We start from the raw sequence: 8,975 nt of genomic DNA on the forward strand, positions 1-8,975 counted from the left end.
TATCACTTGAACAAATTACAAATAATTCAAAACAATGCTGCCAGGTTAGTAACCTCCGCATCATATGAAGAACGTAGTACCGACTTGCTTAAACGATGACATTGGCTGCCCGTGCAGGCAAGAATAATGTTCAAAGTGCTTGTCATTGTTTTCCGGGTCGTGAAGGGCAACTCGCCTATTTACCTCCGATCGATGTTTACACATGCACAAGGAAGCTACCGCTTGCGATCATCAGTAGGCATTCAGTTCCGTGTGCCAAGGCATAGAACAAATATTGCCGACAGGTCACTAGCAGTGGTAGGACCAAAATGGTGGAACATGCTTTCCGGACATTTGAAATCGGCTGCCTCGGAAACAGCATTTAAGAGCAAACTCAAAACCTACATATTTGAGCGATTCCACAACAATTAGATGCATTCATGTAACCTGCAAGCTCACTAGATGATATCTCAATCTGTGTATATAGGACGTTTTGTGAAGCGCAATATAATATTTAAAATTTTTGCGTTATACAAGTGTATTTGTATTGGTATTTGTATAAACCTCGAAAGTAGCATTAGGTCATTCATTAATGCATCGCAAAAAAAGAGTTGGCGCCCGTGATTAACGGCCATGTATTAGGAGCGAAACGAACGCGAGACGCTGTACACCCAGTAAAAGTTCGCTCGATTTTTGCAAATTTATTGTGCGTTTGCCACAATTTTGGAAAACAATAAAATAATTTTCCATGAACGTTTATTGTAGGTATTTCAGCAAGATTTATTATCAATTAATCAAAGGACTTAATTGTTAAAACACTTTCATTAAAACAATCACCCCCTTCCGACCCATCTGCCGTACATTGGGTGAGTTTATATCATGACTATTGGTCACACACAAGGTTTTATATTATTTATTAAGTCGTTTATAGTAAATAACTATTCAGTTTCCACGACAACCAGTCACATAGCTTTAATGTGTGGGATGTAAAATTATATGGTGGCCCTGTAAAACATGGGTTTACATTTGGTCCGTGGAATCAAAACGTGCTAATCCTCTGAAGTTACTGTAACATGATTTATAGTTTTTTTAATTGAATAAGACAAGATTAGAATCTCCCCCAATTGGAAGGTTTTATGTTTTGTGAGTAAAATTCAAAATAGTCCTCAGCAGTTTTTTTTCAGATCATGTCCATGTCTCAACGGCCACATTATTTATTCAAAACTAAAATAATAATCTTCGCTTAAACCACAAGGAACATAGCTTTTGTAGTCGGTTGGTTACATTTAAAACGTCCTATACACAGTTGGTATAAACCAGGACCTTGCGGTCAACACTAGTCCCAGTAAAGGATTTATTTATATGGACTTCTAGTCAATGATTACTGTTTAAAACATCTGCATATTTTATTATTATATAATTGTCCATAATATTTTCATTCAAACAATATATCCTCCCTATTGCCATATTGTAACAACACTTCACAAAATTGATTTTTAGATCCCTTTTCCCAGTGTGCACATTGCTGTAATCTGCATATATAGGAAATCAGTTAAATAAATTTGATACATATTATCTCGAAACGTATTTTTCCTTTAAACCGCAAATGGCGTGAGTTAAATATTTGGGAACTAACATGGCATAATACGATTAAGTAACTTTGTTAAAAGTATGCCTCTTATGATCAGACATGACCAAACGTTAGGGGTAAACCTTTTTTTATCCCATCTTCACCGCGACATTGACGGTATTATAACACCTCATGAAATAAACTAGCCTGTACCCCAACTTGATGAATATACCTGTCACGTGCACAGACTACTTTTCAAATGACGTCATGCGTTATTCGCTCAAATAAGGTCGATATTGTTTTGTTCATTGATCGAATTTTAAGGTCACCCATTGGAAAAAAAATGTGCATATTTTGCAGAAAAATATATATATGACATATTCAACAGAACAAATGTTTGGGTGGGATAAATTGACTACTACGATTAGCGTTGAATAGCGAGAAGTAAAGTGCTCACCCGATTGCGTACCTGTTTAAATTCGATAGACCATATTTTACGACACAGCTGACGAAATCACTTGATTGTGTCATTCAGGTCATTGGGTACGCAGTCGTTTATCGAGTTAACGCGTGTGTGTGTTTACGATGGATTATTAGTGAAATTACAAAGTTGCACTGGTAATGTGTAAAACTAACGTATATGCCCTGAAACTTAAAATGTGAGACGATTTGAATGTTAATTGCCCTAATTTTATCTGTGTTGAAAGCCCACTGTTTTTTTTTGTTAGGCGCAAGGGAAAATCGCTTTAATTACGGAGAAATATGTATTACCGGGGTTCGAGAGAAGTACAAATAAGATACACGTTTGCGTTTGCGGTAACGAGATGTCTATCGAGCTGAGTAAATTGTCATCGTTAAATAAAGGTAAGTTAGCCTATATATTCTATGTTCGTTAATAGCGTGTGTTGAAACTTGAAACATAATAAAACATTATGATTTTCAAAAGAAAATGCCTTTTAATATATATCAAGTACATGCTTCAACAAATCGTACACTGTATGAGCTTATATCGTTTGTTCATTCCTGAGACATGTTAAGTTTGTTATAACAACGTAGTTTCTACCACTTACGCTGGTTTTTCTTTGTACGGGACTTAACTGGTAAACTTGTTTCCGAAATTGCTGACAGTGCTTAATTAGCAATATTTCAAACATAATAATTTGGATATAAACACGAACTGAAAGTTCTAAATTAAAATATACATTTCCGAAAAAGCGCTTACAAACAGTGCGGTGACTGGTATTCTCTTATACAACTCATTAACAAAACCTTTGGAATATAAGAACACGTATATGTTATTTCGAGCCAAAAAAGACTCGTTTATTTTCAAGACAGCTTTATACAATTCATTTTCAAATCAATTGTACGTAAACGCCACATCTAAAGCCCATCCATTAGCAAGCTTATTAAATATTAAAAACATGTTTGCATTCATGCCTGTGAATGTTTAAACAGATTAGTTCAAAAGTTAGCGAAATGACAATTCGAAAAAAACACGTTATCTTTAACTTAATAAATAGTGTATAACTTACATAAAAGCAGTTCTAAATATTTTGTTTTAAACAGAACATACAAATACTAAAATATTGTGTAAATAATGGCTTACGTGAGTTAAAATTATATTAAAAATGCGTACTTCATGCGTATGTCGATAACGTCAAAAATACCTAAATCGCAAATCATGCACGCCGTCTATGATCCAGTGGTAGCGCGTTAGGTTTTGTTGTAAACGCGAAACAAATAATTCTCGTTTTATTATTATTGTTTTGGATTATCCCGAAATAGGTTTGCCTTGTAAGCAAATTAATCGAATGTCGATTTTTAGAAAATCCAAATATGTGAACAAATGTTTTAAGCTCGCAAGTCATTTCATTATATTTTACTGACCTCACAACAAAACACCCGGTTGTATCATCTTTGGTATTTAAGTTCCCTAGGGATCGACATTTGTATATATTTTGCTCCTCCTTCTACAATACTAATATAATGCAGATAACATCGCCCGCCAGTTTAAAGAACATTTTAAGAAGTACACACCAGGGGATTGTCATAAAGAATTTGTTACGGCAGTGCAAAATGGCGAAACAGGAACAATGTATGAAATCCTTCAGACAGCTTACCGGGAAGCAAAAGTAAGAATTTACGATACCCTTGCCATATATTTCTGTTATTTCTGCCTTTTGTTCCATGTTGTCTTTAATTAGTAATTGGCAAACATATCCTTACCATTTCGAATCGTTTATTACCCAAAGCATACTTGAACGCGTCATTCACACCGCCCTAGGACACCACGTGTGTTCACTTTGAACAGTTCTTATGAATATATGGCACGTCTGAAACGATGCTTTGAATATGTGTTCGTATCTTTGTCTTTGAGCGCTAGCATATAAAATACAGCAGTTGCTCTTGGCAGTGTTGGTAGAACGCAGGGACGCGTTCCGTATGTGTTACATGGTTTTGTTCCAATAGTATTCACACTCTTAAAATTGAGACTTGCAGTCTATTAACTTAAATTCCTACTTGTATGTGATTTGTAATCGTCTGTACGAAATATTTTTCTAGTGGATGTATGTTTATTGATTTGATTAACCTTTAATGGGACTGTCAACCGCGATTGACGAAAAAAGAAAAGTTTTAAAATACCGTATTTTTTACCATTATTTGTTTATATTTATTAAAATATCATGACTGTTATATTACATTACTTGAAAAAAGTTATATTTTTCAGTTTATTCGGTAATAAAATTTCGCGATGTGAAATCGAAAGTACATCGCGAAAATAGGTGACATAACGATATACACACTATAAATAACGCAAGTAGATTGATCATTACACACACATATATATATATATATATATATATATACACAATTCACTACGCATGCACAATTTGCATTCCTGGGTTTTCCACCTGACGATGATGAACAATCTACTTGCTTTATTTATAGTTAACTGGTAGTTACCTAGTAGACATACCCAGTAAAATTTATTAATGAATATGCTGAAAATATGAAAACTTAACAACTTTTTTCAAGTAATGTAATATACCAGTGGTGATATTTTAATGAATATAAACTGATAATTGTAAAGCAATACGGTAATTTAGAACTTTTCTTTTTTCGTCAATTGCGGTTGACAGTCCCCTTAAGTTTAAATGATATTTTTTCTCCGACTTTCAAAGGGATAGGGGGCGGAATTTTTTTTTCCATAGTCTTAATTTCCTTTCGTGCGTCTGACGTCCGTACGTCGGAATCTTGTGTTGCGGGAAACTCATAAAAGTAAGTCAGCTTGATAGATTATATATTGCGCACAGATTAATGTTCAACTTAATGTGTTGGTGCAGTTTATTAGTCCAAGATTCACACAGGCGCTTTTCTTGAAAATAGCATAGATGTCACATCCGCCTTGTAAATGATATTAAGATTGTATGTCTTAAAAAAAAAACGTAACAAGACGATCAGTGGATTGATTGTTTGGACCCATTATAGTAAATATGTAAATACAATAAATGTATGCCTTTAAAACCAACGCTAATTAAAATGCAATTGCTAATCCACACATTTCTCATGGATATATTCAATAAGTTTCACAGCAAATAACAATTACAAATGCATACTGCAGCATTAAAATTAAACAATTAGTTTAGGAAAGTGATATAGAATACAAAGTTTATTATACATTTCAACTGTACAATACGTGATATATTTTGACTCGCACACAGTTTGAAGCCATAATGGACTCACCTAACGGCTCGTCCAATATGACTTCAAAGTGTGTGCTCGCCAAAATATATCTCCAAATTGTACAGAAAAACGTCGAATAACCTTAAAGGGGCCTTTTCACAGATTTTGGCATTTTTTAACTTATTCATTAAATGCTTTATATTGATAAATGTAAACATTAGATCGTAAAAGCTCCAGTAAAAAATCAAGAATAAAATTAAAAAAAGGAAAAGAACATTGCCCGGAGCAGGATTCGAACCAGTAACCCCTGGAGTCCTGCCAGAGTCCTGAAGTAAAAACGCTTTAGCCTACTGAGCTATTCCGCCGAGTACACATTCTTGACGTATTTTATACCTTATATAAGCAATCTTCGTAGTAATACGCAATTTAACGACAAAAACAGAACTCTCCAAATTATTCAATCGTTTCGCGTTGCAACGCTTTATAATTTTTAGGTTTTATTATCGTCAAAAGATGCATATAATGGCTATATTAGAGCATGGTAAGTATTCAGTATTACTGTTTCCTCACACATATCATAACTAAAACGAAAATTTGCGAATCTGAAACAACTTTTTTCAATTTTGTCAATTTACCAAAGCGTGAAAAGATCCCTTTAAAATAAATAAATAAATAAATAAATAAATCATATATACTGATCTAAATATAACAGTTTTTCCTTATACTATATTTTAATCTGACATTCACTTTTAAAAACAAAAAAAGTATTTCAATGACTAAAAGTTGGAATGTTTAAACACAACTTTTGTATTGTTTGTTTTGAAGTTTTATTTATAATATCAGGTTCTTCTTTGTAAGTTTATCACAGTTAAGCCGATGAATTTTTAGGTAAGAGCTCCCGCGGTACGAATGAGAATCAAAACATGCATAAGTACTTAAACGGTCACATGAAGGTTTTGCAAACCATATTCGACAGTAATTGTATAGTTTTACGGCATTTTATTAACTAAATTTCCGATAAACTATATTCATAAAACGTCCATACACGTCGTTATTTTTGGCCTGGGGCGTAGCCCTAAGGCCATAGCAATGATACAAATTTCTGAGACAGTCAGAATTGGCTGCCTGCCAAAACCCATGAATGAATGAATTCCCAAAAGTCCGATTTACCACTTGGCGGTTATTCATGCGCAATCAAAAAGTTCTTCGCAGATCTCAATAACCCGCATTGTAAATACAGAAAATCACTATATAACATGACAGGTTCATAAAACGTGTAAAAAATATTATTGAAGCAAAATTGCTAAGCATTGGTTACGACATAGTTTTCATTATTGTTTGCATATACATGCGAGAATAAGTTCCTCACTTACGGTCTAGGCCGAAATGATACGAGTGTCTACGGAGACAGTAAGAAGATTTGTTTTCTGATACATTTTTTAACGACATTAAATGTGGTATTTATAAACATATTTTAAGATATTCTTATTTTATTTTGCGTTAACGAGACATTCAAGAAAAAAAAATGAAAAAAAACGAAACAAATATTCATGATCATTCTCGGAAATAAACGAAGTTACCGGATATGATATTTCACTGCGCAGATCGAGCGCGCAAATCGAGCACGAAAAGTTCTACTTGAGACAACGTACACAATCTGTACACCGTTCTTTATCAGGGTAAAGGCCCAGTCTCACTATGATGCCGGCGTAGCCCCGGTGCGTGATCCGGGATCTACCGGGATGAACCGGGGCTTTACCGGGATGAAAGGGGCTCCATCGGGGACGACCTGGATGAATTGGGAAAAACCGGGGCTCCACCGGGAAAGTATTAAAATGTTTAATACCTCCGGGATGAACCGGGAGTCACCGGGAAGGACCGGCAACGACCGGCGCGGCGTCGGGAACAACTGGGACGGCACCGGGAACAACCGGGACGGCACCGTAGATCAATCGGGGCCCATACAGACCCCGGCAGAGCTACGGCAACGCCCCGGTGAATGCCGTTCGAGTCCGGGTATAGCTACGGTATATAAAAAAACCGGCGCACTGCCGAAACGCCACCGGCATTCACCGGGGCATTACCGGCGACGACCGGGGTGAAACCGGGGCATTGCCGTAGCTCTGCCGGGGTCTGATGCCGGTATAGACACGGTGAGTGCCGGCGGTGTTACGGTATACCGGGGCTCTGCTGGGAGGCTGCCGGCTTTCACCGGGGCTCAACCGGGGCACTACCGGCGACAACCGGGGCTATGCCGGGACGCTGTCGGCTTTCACCGGGGCACTATCGGCGACAACATGGGTTCTGCTGGGGCTTTACCGGGATAAACCGTAGCCAGTCCGGGTTGACCGGGACTCTGCCGGGCTTTTGACCGGTTTCAACCGGGGCGACACCGGGAAATAAAAAAATTCTACGAATCATCATGGCCCTCGCCGGTCGACCGGCGTTAGCAAACCGGGATGGACCGGGGCTCTACCGGCAAAAGTGAGACTTGGTCTTAAGTGGATTTTCTTTTGTATATACATTACAAAGGAGTGTTTTCCTGATCTGTTAATTATGAAATAGAAAGCTATTTTAGGCTATTGAAAGTGATTTATTTGACGCCAACGATAACAGCTTTTTGCGGTCATGTTGTTGGTTGTTTTATATCTTCACCGCCTATGTAGCCGAACCGCTACCAGATCTGTAGAGTTGAACAAAAGGTTATCGTTCCCACAACCAACATCGTGTTGTTCTCGACCGTCTATGTACACTGTAGTATATACACAACTATTGTCTTTTCTTACAGTCTCTGAGCTTCCGCACTTAACCGCTAGGGTCAATCCGTATAAATTCGGACAAAGAGAGGAATTCGGACAAAACATCCTTAATGCATTTTACGTCACACTAAACCTAGCCCCAGGCCTTCAGCGCCTAGAGCGCTTTCATTATTATATCGCGACTTCATACGCAAACACTTTATACTTACGTGTCAACGGTTTAAAACGTGTTTGCTGTCGTGTTGTATGCGTTGAAATCTACAAGTAAGGCTGTTAGTTATTAGCCTGACATAGTCAACGAGCGAACAGTATTACTTTGTATTTCGTGATATGTCTATAAGTTTTATTGATAACTGTAATTACGTGAAGATGTTGTGTTAAACTACAACTGTATTTATCAGTAGGAATAATACATATTTGCATTAGCATTTTATTATTGTTTCAGCAAAATGTTAATATATTTTTTAAATAATTGTAAAGACAAAGATCATATCAGCTAAGTCATTTTATTTTTGTGTGGAATTCTTAGAATAAATTATTAAATTCTTACAACAAAACGTCATGCATAAAAGTTATAAGCGTGAATACGTAATATATGAAGTTAAAATTGTGTACATGTGTCGTGTGTTTCTAAAACACCGGGAGTAATTGACCAGTGGTAATATTAACCTTAAAATCAGTGGGTATACGGACTTTTTCGTTAACGCCTAATATATCGGGACCTTATAATCAGTATAATTATTTGTGTACTGTCGTTACGCTCCAAAGATTCGTTAGACCGTTATTGATATTTAATACAAAAATGCAGCCTTTTAAGGTTATATTTTAACGCAAGATCTTATGAACTAATGATTCAAATTTGATACATACATTTATATGCCATTTACTCTAACTCTTTTTATGAAATACTTAGCCAGTTTCGATGTCATTTGAGGCAGCTTCCCTTCAAACGAGTCGTGCGCATGTTTCCCTGTTTTTTTCAT

Source organism: Dreissena polymorpha, chromosome 9 (assembly GCF_020536995.1).
Source record: "Dreissena polymorpha isolate Duluth1 chromosome 9, UMN_Dpol_1.0, whole genome shotgun sequence".
Classification (NCBI taxonomy): domain Eukaryota; kingdom Metazoa; phylum Mollusca; class Bivalvia; order Myida; family Dreissenidae; genus Dreissena; species Dreissena polymorpha.